The sequence below is a fragment of the Bactrocera dorsalis genome, unplaced genomic scaffold (genome assembly GCF_023373825.1).
Source record: "Bactrocera dorsalis isolate Fly_Bdor unplaced genomic scaffold, ASM2337382v1 BdCtg176, whole genome shotgun sequence".
Classification (NCBI taxonomy): Eukaryota; Metazoa; Arthropoda; class Insecta; order Diptera; family Tephritidae; genus Bactrocera; species Bactrocera dorsalis.
Genome location: NW_026038227.1, coordinates 28,914 through 45,368, shown reverse-complemented (window position 1 = coordinate 45,368; position 16,455 = coordinate 28,914). Strand labels below are relative to the sequence as shown.

The following is a 16,455-nucleotide window of genomic DNA, read 5'->3' as shown; positions in this document are numbered from 1 at the left end:
CTGACATTGTTTCGCACTTATCAGTTCAATAGAAATATAGTACAGCAGTGGGTTTCCGATTATGAGGAATTTCACTATACAGTGGTACTCCAATATAACGAATGATATAATGTTGGGACCGTTCGTTAAACTGAAATATTCGTTATATCGGAAACGAAAACTAAATTAATATTGGTACATATGTATATGTTTAAAAATAACTATTTATTCATGAATTCATAAGCATTGGTTGAAATAAATAGATACATATACAATGGAAAATGCATACAATAAAATTAATAAAAGTTGAATTCAACTGAAAAGAAATTTGTTATGCTCATTTGCTTTTGTGGGCGAGAATTTTTGAGGTCCTGTGCCTTTTGATGTAGGCTTTTCAATAAACATATTTTTTCCTGTTCCACGTTGTTTTCTTTAGACCATTTGATACACTTCTCAAAACAGTCGATGGCATCAGGATGCTTTATTGGCGGCTACTACTGCAGCGGTATCACCTTCCTCCTCTTCCGAAATTTCTATAGCTAGTTCATTTTCAGCACTCGGGTTCTCTTCTACAAGTACATTGTCTACACTGTTCCATGCTTCCAAATCATCTGTGCTGAAGTTTGATATTCGCCTTTCTTTAACGATTGTCGTCTCAATGTGCCAGCATGTGTACCTTTAACACTTCTTTTCACTTTCCGGCAATTTTTTAAAATTGTGCAAACACTCGATTTTGGAATACCATATTTCAAAGAGATTTCTTTCAGGGTTTTCCCCTTTTTATTTTCCCCTTTTTATTTTTGTCAATTATTTTTAATTTGTCACCCAAGTAATTAAAGGATTATTTTTTTTTAATGTAAAGCTTAATAATATTAATTAATCTGGAAAGCTATCAGTGGAAGTCTTTAAAACTGAATTATGAAGCAAAGGTGAAATGTCGGTTTGAATTTTAGGTTTCAAAGTGAAAAACAAACTAAAATCCAATACAAAGAAGGCAGCAGACTACAATTTTCGGTAAATTTATGGAGCTGGTAACACAGCAATCAGCCATTTCAAATATTTTTTGGTTGTAAGTTATTGTTGCCACTATATTTTATTTGGCGATAATAATATTAAAACCATTCTCAAATAATGCCAACCAGATTTTTAAAATTCTTTTATTAAGTATATGGAGTAAATATTAATCCGATATCATAAATTTATGGCCTTGCGATATATTATTAACACGAAATGATTATCTTTGAGTCACCTCAATATATGAATTATAAAATCAGTTGGATGTTTGGAAATTCTTATATTAGTTATATTAGCTACATATGTATATACATATATATGGGCTAGAGAAGTATTGACTCGATTCAATGAAATGAAATGAAAAATTCTCTCTGAATTTCAATAATATATCTTCGAGATTGACAGATATGTCGGTAGAAAATTAGCCATAGGCTCGGGGTTTACATATTCTATATCTTGTACTGGAGCAGTTATATCTAAATTTTGCAATTTATCCTGAAGTGGCTAGTTATGCAAAGATTTATCATAATATATTTACTGGACCTGAAAAATTTTTATTTCACTTAAAGGTAGGCGGTGCCACCATTGTCTAGTTTTAGTACCGGCCCCAAAAGAAGCTTTTTCGTAGCATTTTGGCTGTGCAATTCTAACCAAACATTACCGTTATATAAAGAGTGGACTGCCGGAAAGGTTGATAACTCTTTAGTGGTTTTAAAATTTCTTAAACCACAGATCCCCTCTGTAATAAGAGAACAAAAGATATAACCGACGCGCCATTGTATACTTGGACGAAATCCCTGAAATCTATTAAGAATGTAGAAAATTTCTTATTATGTTATGTTCTCTTATTATACAATTTGCATGCTTTGTCGCTGTTGTTCACAACATAGCTTCTAAGTGAAAAAATATCTGTAGCAAATGTGGTTTAAATTCATTTTCTATTAAACTTTCTACGTATAACATAAAAAACATTGGTATAAAATAGTTGGAGACCATACGTACATTTATACATGTGAATAGATCGCAGTTTTTAAATATATAATAAATAGTTTCATTTAGCACTGCAATTGCCATTGGTAAAAACTTGGTCAAGACAAGATTTGTAGTTTGAGGAACATTTTTGTTCTAATAATGTATTCTTTCACTCGATTGCTTGTATAAATGTATGACTCAACATAAAGATAAATTAAATTTTATTTAGTAATATAATCAAAAACATCTATATAAAGATCGAGTATGTGCATACATACATGCATTTAATTTTTTGGTAAATCGCCATGTACATTTAGTCATAAAATATAAACCAATATTAAAACATTAATTATGCTTAAAAATTTACAATTTTTAGATCTAAATAAAAACATGGGAAAATATATACATACATTCATATGTATATGTGTACATATATATGTATGTATATACTTGTTACCTTTTGACAAATAGTATGTGTATATAAGTATTTTAAATAAGTGACTTATTACAGTTAACATATGTAAAAGTATATGAATATGCTTCGTATGATTTACCCTACAATTGAGTATTTACATTGCCATCTCTTTTCTGCACTAATAAACAATATATGGCTTTGAAAACAAAGGCGAATATACACGAATGAACACACCAATAGCATCGTTGATTTCAGTACAAGAACCAACACCGTGAAGGCACGAAGTATCATATCGTAGTAAATTATAAAAATGCTTCTGTCGACTGCCGACGATAGCAGAAAATATGTGTGGGCGCTAGCGCCATTTAACAGTTTCGGACAATAAAATCGCCGCCCTTACATCCTGTCTGTATTCTTTCACCCTCTATATACGACAGCAAATCGTGTTCGCTAACGTGCCTTGGCTGACGAACAACAAACTTAACCTGCATTATGTCGCTGTGTGAAATCAAGTTCTCGTCGGGCCCGTTAACTCTGTGAGTATCAACAAGCATTGGTTTCTCCTTTTAGTTTCTCTGCTGGGAAGATAACATACACACATAGGTGTTTGTCATCAGTGTATTTTTGCTCCCAATCCCAATGCGCCACCAGCAGTGGCTAAGCTACAACGCCACCAAACTCATCAGTTGTTGGCGAACGGTCGTGTTTAACAGTTGTGTTCTAGTGGCAGTACTTGTTCTTGTTTATGGTTTATAGTTTCTAGTTGTAGCGTTTACACATACCAAGCGTACAAATTAAAATTGTTAATCTTAGAGCGAATATCATGTTGATTGCTCAATTAACCCTTTGAGGAAATTACATGCAGATATGAAAACACCATATAGAAATAGTTAAAGTTCAACGTAGCACCTAACATCATTTATTTAATACAGTGGTAATCATGATTTCAGTCTGGCTTCGGTGTTCGCGTAATTAAGTTGTTTGATAAATATAAGAGCAAATATTGATAAATTGAAGTCAAGTTGTAAGAATCACAGTTACATAGATGATTTTATTAAATTTTAAAATATACGTAAGTGAATATACTTATGTACCTACATATAACAGTAGAACATTAAAAATAGTGAACATATGACTCTAATATAATGGCTGTAAAAATGCTCTATCGAGGGCCAAGTTCAAGACTTGAAAATTTAATTGAAAAGATACAGGCTACAAAGGAAATTGAAACTTCAGGTAAGCTTTCAACAAAACTCAAATTTTATATGTAAATATACATAAATGTTTGATTTAGATCTACTTTGATACAGTGAAATCCGAATATGCCGCCACTAGGACAAGCGAAAATGTCTGATTCTCGAGAAGGCAAAATTTTTGATATTTATTTTTTTCTTCGATTTCGCATGTGTTTTTTAGTTAGGTAGTTAGCACATAGAGTGGTTGCGAACTTGTACTTCATAAATAATTTTGTGTTTTTACACTGGACAAAAGTTTCGACTTTAAAATTTACAAAATATTTGAAAGATTAGCTTTATTGAAAATGATTTAAAAGATGCATTTGTTTCATAAGAATTTAATGTATCTTAACCAACATTGTATTATGTTAGAATCAAAATTTAATGTTGGTCAACAAGTAATATATATATTTCATGGAAATATAAAATATAACTACAAAAGAAACAAAAAAACAATTTCATAGAGCTTCAGAACCCTTTAAAATTCTCTAAATTATTTTTAAGCAAAACTCGAGTGGCATCTTTTTAAACAAATTTTTGAATTAAAAAAATATTGCTTACATTTTATTTAAATGGGAAACTTTGAATGCTTATCAACAATTTTGATACTTAATCTAAAAACCATGCCTTGGAAGGATAATTTTTTCTCTGTATCATTAATAAAAATTCATATGTATTTCTAAATGGCATGATTAGAACGGAAAATAATTTATTAAACTACATTTACATATAAGTAATGACTGCCTTTTGCCGCCTCTAAACTTTGATACTTTAGATCCAATCATTTCAAGTACATTTGCTCTCAATGAAATTTCAAATTCCAAGTTCCATTGGACTCGTTTCATCAACTTTATTATATATTATATTTTTAAAGCAAAGAATTATCCCTGATTCGGAGGCATATCTTCAACCGTTGAACTTGTGTGACACTCCCCCATCTATGAACGAGTCGGCATTTTCGGCCGTTTTAATATCATAACTAAAAATTTGAAAGTTCATTTCGGCAATTCCAGTAAGAGTTGCCAAGTACCCGGAAATTTGTTGTCAAAACTTATTGAATATTTTTAAGATTTTCATCAAAATATATTATTGCACATTAATTTTTACGTCATATCCATTGCGAATTCACTAGCCGGCATTTATGAAAATTCTAACTTCAGTAAAACGCAATAAATAGCTCTATAATTGCGGAAGCAAGCTTAAAAAGACACCTTTCCGTAACTTCCACGAGGATTATTAAAACACTACAATGTTCGAATAACAGTGGTTGAATATATATTTTTTTTTTAGTTCGAAGAATGAATTTACTATCGATCGTCATTCTTTCAAAAGTCGGTTATTTACTTTTATATGTGCAATATTTATATTCACAAGAAACTCGATCTGTTTAAATTGACGAAGGAGATTATGATTAGTTTATCATATCGTATCATATAGGTATACATCAATGTTAAAAATTTTAACTTTAACGTTTTAGAAACACTGTACGTTTTTTTCTGGAAGTACGAAACGTTTTCTTAGTTTGCGAAAAGAAATAAATGATATTGAGAATGCATTGCAACTGAAAAACATGTCAATAACACGATGGACTGCTCGGGCTGAAACAGTAAAAGCTGTGTGGATTTCTTTCGAAGGTATTGTTAACGCTTTGGAAGTCATTCAAAAAGATTCAGAAAATTTTGATAACAATACACGTACATTAGCTTCTGGTCTGCTTAAAAAAATTCTGGATTTTGATTTTATTAGCTCGTTATTTTTTTGTAAAAATGTAATGTTTAAAGTAAAAAATTTGACAGAAAGTTTGGAAGCCGAGAAATTGAACGTCATTGACGCAATATTGCTGATTGAAAGCACATCAGCGTCATTCCAACAAATGAATGACGATTCACAAATTAACGCATTGCTAGCGAGTTCAGCTGCATTTGCTGAAAAGTGTCAGATCAACCCTGAAAATGACTTTTCGAAACACCACAGAACACGCCGTGCTCCGAAGAAATATGACGATAATCCAGCAACTGCTTGTAATTTTGATTTCCAGACATTTTATAGAAAAGAATTCAAAATTGTCCTCGAAAATTTCACAAATTGTATTCAAGATAATTTGCAAGAAACTATGTCAACCTTTAAACTCATTCAAGAGATGTTCAGGATTCCAGCTAACAGAAGTAATATTACAATAGAATCTATACAATTTGTTGTGCAATTGGAACCTAAGTTCTTCAGTGAACTTGCTGAATTTTTGCTGAAACACAAATTCTTTTTGATTCATGTAAAGAGTGTAAATCCTTCGATGACATTTCTATAGTAGCGTACAAATTGAGAAAGGTCATTCCTTCTGCGTACAAATTTGTTCCTTACATAATGACTGCTCCTGTCACGTCAGCTTCATGTGAACGTTCTTTTAGTAAATTGAAATTTGTTTTCAACGATTTGCGTACAACAATGGGGGATGAACGTTTGAATTCTTTGATGCTGCTTTCTTCTTCAAAGGATAAAGTAGACGAAATCGATCTGCGCGATGTTATTGGAAAATGGTCAATGTTGAAACATCGCAGCGTGAAAATATAACTCAGAAATTTATATTTTTTGCAATTCAATTTCTTAAGAAAATCTTGTTTTTTCCCGCGTAACACGTCGCTGAACAATATATGTATTTTATATTAAGAGAAACATATCAAATGATGATTATACTAATATGTAAAATACTTATTTGAGAATAAAATAATGAATTATGCTATTTTGTTGTCAAACTTCTCCGTAATACCAGAAATGAAGATATCCTTATTTTATATATATTTATAAACATATACATTAAATCGGCAAATTCTTGAAATGAGTCGGTATTTCAAAGGGACTCACCCCCCCGTGATCTGGATCCTCGCGACGCCCCTGGTCAGACGTACAAGGCCGTGTAAAGTTACGCTTTACATAACTTCAAGAATGACTTTGAAACGTTTTCTCAGCTGTTGTTTTTTGGTGTTAAAACACCCCCTAAACTCAGAGAAAAATAATATTACGAAAGAAGCTTTGTTGCGAAAATATTCATCAACACGTTCTTTTTTAGTAATATGTATATCATGCGCACTATAACCTGCCCCTGCACACCATTTTACGTAGTAAATGGTCAACTTTACAAGCTCCTCATTATCACGTGCATAATTATTTGTCAAGTTGCATAATTAACTCATTCTTTTCCACAGTATAAAAAGGTTTTTCGCAATTCAACTATCCTTATACCCATTTTTGTGCACAAGACAAAACGTGTCCTAACGGGTGATTTTTTTGAGGTTAGGATTTTCATGCATTAGTATTTGACAGATCACGTGGGATTTCAGACATGGTGTCAAAGAGAAAGATGCTCAGTATGCTTTGACATTTCATCATGAATAGACTTACTAACGAGCAACGCTTGCAAATCATTGAATTTTATTACCAAAATCAGTGTTCGGTTCGAAATGTGTTTTATCGACAAATTTTGTTCAGCGATGAGGCTCATTTCTGGTTGAATGGCTACGTAAATAAGCAAAATTGCCGCATTTGGGGTGAAGAGCAACCAGAAGCCGTTCAAGAACTGCCCATGCATCCCGAAAAATGCACTGTTTGGTGTGGTTTGTACGCTGGTGGAATCATTGGACCGTATTTTTTCAAAGATGCTGTTGGACGCAACGTTACGGTGAATGGCGATCGCTATCATTCGATGCTAACAAACTTTTTGTTGCCAAAAATGGAAGAACTGAACTTGGTTGACATGTGGTTTCAACAAGATGGCGCTACATGCCACACAGCTCGCGATTCTATGGCCATTTTGAGGGAAAACTTCGGACAACAATTCATCTCAAGAAATGGACCCGTAAGTTGGCCACCAAGATCATGCGATTTAACGCCTTTAGACTATTTTTTGTGGGGCTACGTCAAGTCTAAAGTCTACAGAAATAAGCCAGCAACTATTCCAGCTTTGGAAGACAACATTTCCGAAGAAATTCGGGCTATTCCGGCCGAAATGCTCGAAAAAGTTGCCCAAAATTGGACTTTCCGAATGGACCACCTAAGACGCAGCCGCGGTCAACATTTAAATCAAATTATCTTCAAAAAGTAAATGTCATGAACCAATCTAACGTTTCAAATAAAGAACCGATGAGATTTTGCAAATTTTATGCGTTTTTTTTTTTAAAAAGTTATCAAGCTCTTAAAAAATCACCCTTTATAATAACTGAATTTTCGCGAGGGAACTGCTATATTTAAAATACGTTGAGTAATAAAACATTAACAATAAACCACTGACTCGACTCCAGTTATGATCCTACGGAGCAGATCTGGGTCGTCGCGGACTGAGTCTAACATCACTTGAGCCATTTTGGCATAAAAAGCGAATACGAACCAAAACAAGTCCAAGGAAAACAGCTGTTATAAATTAACAACGTTTAAAATACCAACATAACGAAACAACACAATCGAAAATTTAATACATGTAGCTCACAAATGCTTAAATTTCGTAATTTTTTTTTACAAATCATTATACACTATACCACATTAAATGTAAAAAATCTACTTAATTCCATTAAGATATCACAAACAATTTTTTTTTAATTAAGCAGTATTATCTGCAATATATACATTTGTTTTAAATATATACACAGTATTTACAATACTTAATTTTCCTCATACTTATTGACCGATATGTACGATATTTATTGAAGTGGAAGTTATAAAGTAGTTCGTAGTAGGTATTCGCCATTTTGAAAAGAAAATAGTGAGAATACACTTTATATAATTATAATAAACGTGTTTTTGTGGGTGTGTGTAGTATATGATGACATTTGACGTTCCCTTTTATTATACCCTGAACAGGGTATATTAAGTTTGTCACGAAGTTTGTAACACCCAGAAGAAAGCGTCGGAGACCCTATAAAGTAAATATATAAATGATCAGTATTTAGAGCTGAGTCGATTTAGCCATGTCCGTCTGTCTGTCTGTCCATCTGTCCGCATATATACGAACTAGTTCCTCGGTTTTTAAGATATCGTTTTGAAATTTTGCAAACGTCATTTTCTCTTCAAGAAACTGCTCATTTGTCGGAACGGCCGATATCGGACCACTATAACATATATCTGCCACACAAACTGAACGATCGGAATCAAATGTTTGTATGGAAAACTTTCACATTTCACAAGATATATTCACGAAATTTGGTACAGAATATTTTCTAGAGCAACAATGTAATCTCCGAAGAAATTGTTCAGATCGGTTAACTATAGCATATAGCTGACATACAAACTGAACGATCGGAATCAAGCTCTCGTATGGAGAACTTTCACATTTCACAAGATATATTCACGAAATTTGGTACAGAATATTTTCTAGAGCAACAATGTAATCTCCAAATAAATTGTTCAGAACGGATTACTATAGCATATAGTTTCCAAACTGAACACATAGTTACTAACAGAAATGCACCTGCGAAGGGTATTTAGCTTCGGTGCAACCGAAGTTAACGTTTTTTCTTGTTTTCATTTATGTTCGTATTATTCAGGTACGTATGTACATACATATGAATATTGAAATGGTGTCGGTATTTAGCTCTCATGACAAAATAGTTTGGTGTCTAGATATCATTCATCATAATTATTTATGGAGTTCATTTTTGAAATAATTTGTTAGTGTCACAGGGTGTACAGGTAGGTGGTAACGGAAATTCTTCGATTACAATAGTTATAAATCTATGCTCTGCAAATTTCTGAACATTGACCATTAAATATACCGGGTCGCTTTATTAGGAAGGTTAAATCTTTAATTGACCGGGAGTTCCATCGGTCTTTATACTCAGGGCTGGAAGTGTTCAAAAATGAATAACAAAAATATAAAGTAAATTTTGAAACTTCAAAAAATAGGAAAGCCAGCCATAGGAAATGTCAGTAATAATCTCTTCAGTCGTACGTATTATTTCATACAAGCAGAAGCATGTATGATAAAATAATGATAAGGAAAAGTATTGATGAGATGTTACGACGAAAGCACAAGCCCTAACAGCTACTTTGCATTTCAAGTGTCGGCACTGGCAATTACATCCTCTTTAAGTAATATTAACTCAGGCAACGAACAGCCATAAGTAAATACGTATGTATCTACGTAGACAAAGTATACTATATATGTATGTGTGTGCTATATACTTGTAAGTATAAATGCGTGTGATCCATCATACTAAAGATTTTATGATACAGTTCTCTAATATTTATCTAACTACTTGGTTGTATGTTCTTGTATATATTATATATATATATATATATTTATAATGTTTGAATATCTTTTTTTTTATTAATGCTTAAGGCTCAGACAGTCTGACATAAACTACCAATATCGAATGTATCTGTGATAAATATAGCAAAGCATATTATCAGCATGCACAATATGTATGTGTATTGTATATCTGTATACATAACGGTATTTTAATTAAATTAATTTCGTGATGTGTCTCCCGCATGATTCGTTGAAATTAGATTTCCGGTGTTTTTAGCGCCTTTTAACAAAAGCTTAATAATTAATACAGCCTTAGTTAATAAGGATGTGAGTGACACCCACGCATATGCGTATATGTGTGTAGATACTGGCAATTAATCGCGTGGGCTGTTCAGTTATTAAATGCGCTTTTAAAGCAATTAGCTCGATTAAGCTGTTAAAGGTTTCGAAATATTCTTAAGCTCAATATGCTCATTAAGACATTATCTTTGAGCATACAAATGTTGTATAGTCCTCTTGAAAAATATAATTTATTGAATATAAGTTCCACAAAATTATATAACAAAGTTAGTTAGTTCTTAAAAAACATAATTTCTTGACACAAAAATATATTACAAATTATATCGTTAGAAACATTACATCTGAACAAAAAAACATTTTATAATCGCCTTGGGCTAGAGCGTTAATTCCATATGTCTTCTATAAAAATATATATTTTAACTCATTAAAATAAACACATTTTGTTTACTGTTTTTGATACAAATTCGATCTTTTGTTTTGAATTCATTTCGCTAACTTTGTTGCAATAATTAAGAGCACTTGTGAATGGCTTTTATTTATTTTACAAAACTGAGGTACACATACGAATTTAGAAATTCGAACACAAATTTTTTCTTGTCGTTGTACGATCCAATGACGGGACACGGACAATATTTTGTTCAAATTATCTCTGATGAAGGAACCAGATTTTATAAAATTATAATATGTTATATTATATCCAATATTAAAAGTTTAGTTAACACTCCAGTGGTCGCGCCCCTTTTTGTGCCGTTAGTAGTCGCGCGTACTACATGTGTAGAACATTTTAGACATAAGGGTTTGAAACGAAATATTTGTAAATAAAAAATTTTGTTTTAATAATAATAAGTAACAGTTTATTATAAAACCAAATCAACCAAAAAATATTCATTTTAAACATATTAGGAACTTAAAATCAGACTTCTTGCGAATAGTTATTCGTAAAACGTAAAAGTATATACACAAGTGGTCTACTATTGTAGTACGCGCGACTACTGGAGTGTTAATTTCGACGAACTCTTCAAGATCTTACCATATATAAGGTTTATAGGAGTATTGACCCGGTTTGATCTTTTTTGCCAATAAATGCTCCCAAGTTTCATCAAGGTTCCTCACATGTAATTACTACACATATTGAATAAAACCAGCCGGGTGTTCGAAAATCCCGACATTAGTCAAAGATAGGCTAAGTCAAGTTCTCGCCTAATGTTATGTCATTTTGGCAAAAAGATACTCTGTTTTGAGTAAAACACGCCCTCTTAATTTTATTGCGATAACTACATATTGATTAATATTAGGGTGCTAAAAGATATATTGATTCAACCCATTTTAGACATACAGGTACATACATTCTTTTATCAGGAAAGAATTTTCTCCGAATTACAATTATATATCTCACACATTGACCAATATTTTATGTAAAAAGTTAATTATAGGTACTTAGGTCTGTAAATTAGGTACCTAGGGGCATGATGCGATTTGCACAATTTGAGGTGGCATATTTCAAAGGCAATATGCGTTCAAAGTTTTATCTCGTATTTTATTTTTTCTAGGTTTGTACACTGGGACGTCAAAGAATCAAAAACAATTTTAAATTGTGATATAGAAAGTGCATATGTAGGTGTGGTTGTATTCTGATTTCACTCATTTTTAGAATATAACATAAAAATGAAAGACGAATGTGACGAACTGAATTTGGTTGAAATCGGTAGTGGGGTCTTGAGATATGTGATCATTTATAAGTGGGCGGTGCCAGGCCCATCCTCCAATTTTGATCCTGGCTCCTTTAAAGTCCTTTCATACTATCTCGGTGATAGTATTTTATGTATGCCCGTTATATAGGAAGTGAGTCGGATTATAATCCGATTTCAACCACTTTCACACTGTCGCCAGGAGTTCTTTCAAAACTTACGATAGACGAATTTGGTTATTGTAGCTATAGTGGTTTTCATTGGTACTGTTTTTTGACGTGGCGGGTCTCAAACCCAGCGCACAACCCTGTGGAGGGGCTTACACTCCTGCTCTCTGAGATTCGGTATAAGGAAACTGTGGGACGGCATTTCAAACTCTTTGCGTTTAGCTGCAACCGAAACCATTGGTTTTCGGAAAATGCAAAAGAACTGCTGGTAGGACTAGGGGTGCGGTGTCGCTGCGGAGAGAAAGCAGACTACCTACCTCACAACGGTACGATCGACCACAACACGTGCGGGATGGGATAGATACCGAGAGTTGAAAAGGGAAGCGGAACACATTTGTAGACAGAAAAAGTAAGATGCCGAAATGAGTGAGTATGAAGCGCTTGACAAGGGTAATGCTCAAAAATTCTACAAAAATATGCGGCGGCTAACAGAAGGTTTCAAGACCGGAGCATACTCTTGTAGAAGCCTAGAAACCCAGTGAATGCATAACGTCAGGAGAAGGCGAACCCGATTCCGAAATCGATGTCGATGGAGCAGACGTTTCTTTGCCCGACCATGAAGAAGTTGCCGGCCGAGCTATCCAAACACGGCGGTGAAGAACTGATAATGAGCATGCATCAGCTTCTTTGTAAAATATGGTCGGCCGAAAGCATGGGCAACAATTGGAATTTAAGTGTGCTCTGCCCAATCCACAAAAAGAGGGACCCCACAATCTGCGCTAACTACCCTGGACCTTATCAGTGTGGCTTTAGACCTGGCAAACCAACATCCGACCAGATATTCATCATGCGCAAAATCTTGGAAAAAACCGTGAAAGGAAAATCGACACACACTACTTTTTCGTCGATTTTAAAGCTGCTTTCGACAGCACGAAAAGGAGCTGCCTTATGCCGCGATGTCTGAATTTGGTAACCCTGCAAATCAAAGCTGTGTAAACTGAGTTTGAGCAAAAAAGCTTCGTCAGGATCGGGAAGGACCTCTCCGAGCCGTTCTATACCAAACGAGGTTTCAGACAGGGCGATTCCCTATCGTGCGGCTTCTTCAATCTGCTGCTGGAAAAATAATTCGAGATGCAGAGCTTAAACGAGTAGGTAAAATCTTTTATAAGAGTGTTCAGCTGCTGGCGTATACCGATGATATTGATTCGCGTTGGCCACGGTGAATATCGCATTCGATGGAACGATGAGCTGTATGAGATATACGACGACATTGACATTGTTCAGAGAATTAAAAGAGAGCGGCTTCGCTGGCTAGGTCATATTGTTCGAATAGACGAGAATACTCCAGCTCTGAAAGTATTCGACGCAGTACTCGCCGGAGGAAGATGAGGAAAAGGAAGACCTCCACTCTGTGTAAAGAAGGAGTAGGACCTCGCTTCGTTCGGAATACCCAATTGGCGCCACGTAACGAAAAGAAGAAACGACTGGAGCGCTGTTGTTAACTCGGCTATAATCGCGTAACCGGTGTCTACGCCAGTAAAGAAGAAGAAGCTACAGTGGTTTAGGATATATGGACATTACACTTATTGGAGAACGGGGCTACGTCCACTTTTTTCGGATGACTTTACTCCATATGATTAGTGATGGTATATGAGGTACCTTAATGAATCTCAATTAATGAGTTTGTGGCATGTTAATAGTAAGTAGTATTAGTAAAAATAAATAAAATCGGGTCGATACCACCCCAAATCCTATATTCGACATATGAATAGTGTGCCGAATAAACATTATGTCGAATTCGTTGGTCGGTGTATGAGTTTTGTATATGTATATACATATATATATACCGGCTAGAGTTATGTTATTTTTGTTCAGAATTGTATGTAATTTCATCATGGAAAGTCTTTCGTTTGAACAAGGTCTATAAAGCATTTAACTGTTTTATTAAAACTCACGTTCTATCACGTTCGCACGCTTCGCTCAACTTATATAATATATCAACATAATCGACCATGTGAGAGCATTATTCGCCACACCATCTTAAGACCCAGTATTTATTCCGTCATTCGCAAAAACTCTGACTGACGTATGGAACGTTTTGACGCATTTTACGTTGGGATCTTAAATTGGAAGCATACAAAATACAGCATGTCCAAGAACTGAAGCCGCGCGACCTTCCCAAGCGCGATCGCTTTCAAGAAGGTTCGACATTTTCGAGACAAATTTTGTTCAGCGATAAGGTCCATATCTGGCTCAATGCGTATTTGAACAAGCAAAATGCAGTAATTGGGACGTAGAGTAACCTCAGTGGCGTAGCTACAACTTCGGACGCCCGGGGCCAAGGATGTTCTGCCTCCCCCCTTTATCTACCTACCTACAAGTTTCATGAGTTGGTTCGAACAGAAGTGAATTTCTACAAAATGTCTTCGATATTAAGTATATAAAATGTAGGAACTAGAAGCCACGCAAATTCTGAAGTTCCAAAATTCTCACAATACGGTTTTTGAGGAAATTGATAGTAAATTTACAAGACATCTTATTAAAAGCCATAGAAAAAAACCCATTTACGCCCTATATCTTGTACACTTTTGACGCAATTTACAGGAATTTTTGCCCGAATTGGAGTTTTTAAATACCATTTTTGAAAATTTGGAGAAATAAAAGTATTTGTTACATTCACAGCATAGAGTAACTGTGAGAGTGACACGTCGCGAGGATCGTTTTGCCGCCCCCCAAGACGTTGCGCCCGGGGCGATGGCTCCTTTGGACTCAACTAATGAACCATCAGAGACGCGGCTGAGGCCAACATTTGAAAGCAATAATCTTCAAAAAATAAATGCCAAAGAACGTTTTTTCGAATGATAATAAACATTCCTCATTAAATTGATGTTTCTGTGTTTTTTCTTTAAAAACCTCGAAATGGATTACCCTTTTTATGTATGTATGTATATTTTTGTATAATATATGGATTCCGATCCTCTGGTTAACGTAATAGTAAAAACTGTTCTTTTGCATCCGAATATAGCCCGTGATGTCGTTATCGTATGGCTACGTACAAATATACAATTTTTGGTCACCTCTAGTGAAAGGAATTGAGTTATTTTTCATTTTGATAAATCGTTGCGTGCGTATTTGTTCAATTTAAGAATACGATATAAGTAAAGTGGTTCACATTCATATATTATATATCTGCCTTTTTGAAAAATCCGTTGTAAATTCATGATTTTTGACATGATTTGCGACTAAGGTATATCACTGTATAGAGGATGGGGCGATGATCCGATTTCGCGCACAGGCAATATCAACATTCTCAATGTTCCAAAGTTCCAAGGAATAAGGGCAAGTTTATCAAGATATCTCAATTTTTACTCAAGGTATCGCTTTCATAGACAAATGAACAGACGAAAAGGAATTTAATTCGCCTCGTCATTTTGATATTCATGTACATATAATATAATATTATATCTTGATTAATTTTAAGTGTTACAAGTAATTGTTAGATGAACCATTATGTTCTTTATACCATGTTACGAACTTAATTAATAAATAAATCACCAGTTGTATTTGTTAAGTGGAGTGTAATACGAAGGGTATAATGTTAATATTCACAAAAATATATACATTTTTGCAAATTTGATATCGAAAGTTTGATATTTTTTATTTGCAGATATATACTCAACGCAAACATCCTCAAACTATTCACCGTCTGTATCGGATGGCACATTAACACCAAATTCGGTACAAAATCATGAACACATAACACCACATCTTGCTCATATACAAACCATGCAATACTTTCCGCAACAGCGTTCCGACGGAGGTGTTAACCAAAACGAAAATCAAGGTAAACGAGTTAATATTGACGGAAACGAAATGGGAGGTAATGAAGATGCCAAACCAACAGAAAAAAGTTCTGCGGAGACACTTAACACAACTAAACTTGAAGAAAGCAATGTTAATTCGAATATTCAACACAAACGACAAGTGCGCCTTCATCGGCAGCACCTTTACCACCATGGAGAGTATCACACTGCGAAGCTTGTTACAAAACTGAGAAAAATCGAAAGAGTCGCGACAAAGTTTGATAAGTTGACAGGAGATGGCATTAAGGGAAGCAACGTTGATGGGTCTTATCAATGTCAGTTCTGTGAAAAATCATTTCCGCGGCTTGGTTATTTAAAAAAACACGAACAGGTGAGACTCAGTAAGATAGGGGTAATAATACCCTTTATAATAGTAACGGGTGATTTTTTGATGTTAGGATTTTCATGCATTAGTATTTGACAGATCACGTGGGATTTCAGACATGGTGTCAAAGAGAAAGATGCTCAGTATGCTTTGACATTTCATCATGAATAGACTTACTAACGAGCAACGCTTGCAAATCATTGAATTTTATTACCAAAATCAGTGTTCGGTTCGAAATGTGTTTCGCGCGCGTGTTTTGTTC

At 34.3% G+C, this 16,455-nt stretch overlaps 1 pseudogene; it reads left to right on the top strand.

The window, feature by feature from the left end:
• The first annotated feature begins 2,899 nt into the window (after window positions 1-2,899).
• The window catches only part of LOC125780184 (zinc finger protein 423 homolog), a 31,496-nt pseudogene continuing 17,940 nt past the window's right edge, over window positions 2,900-16,455 (top strand).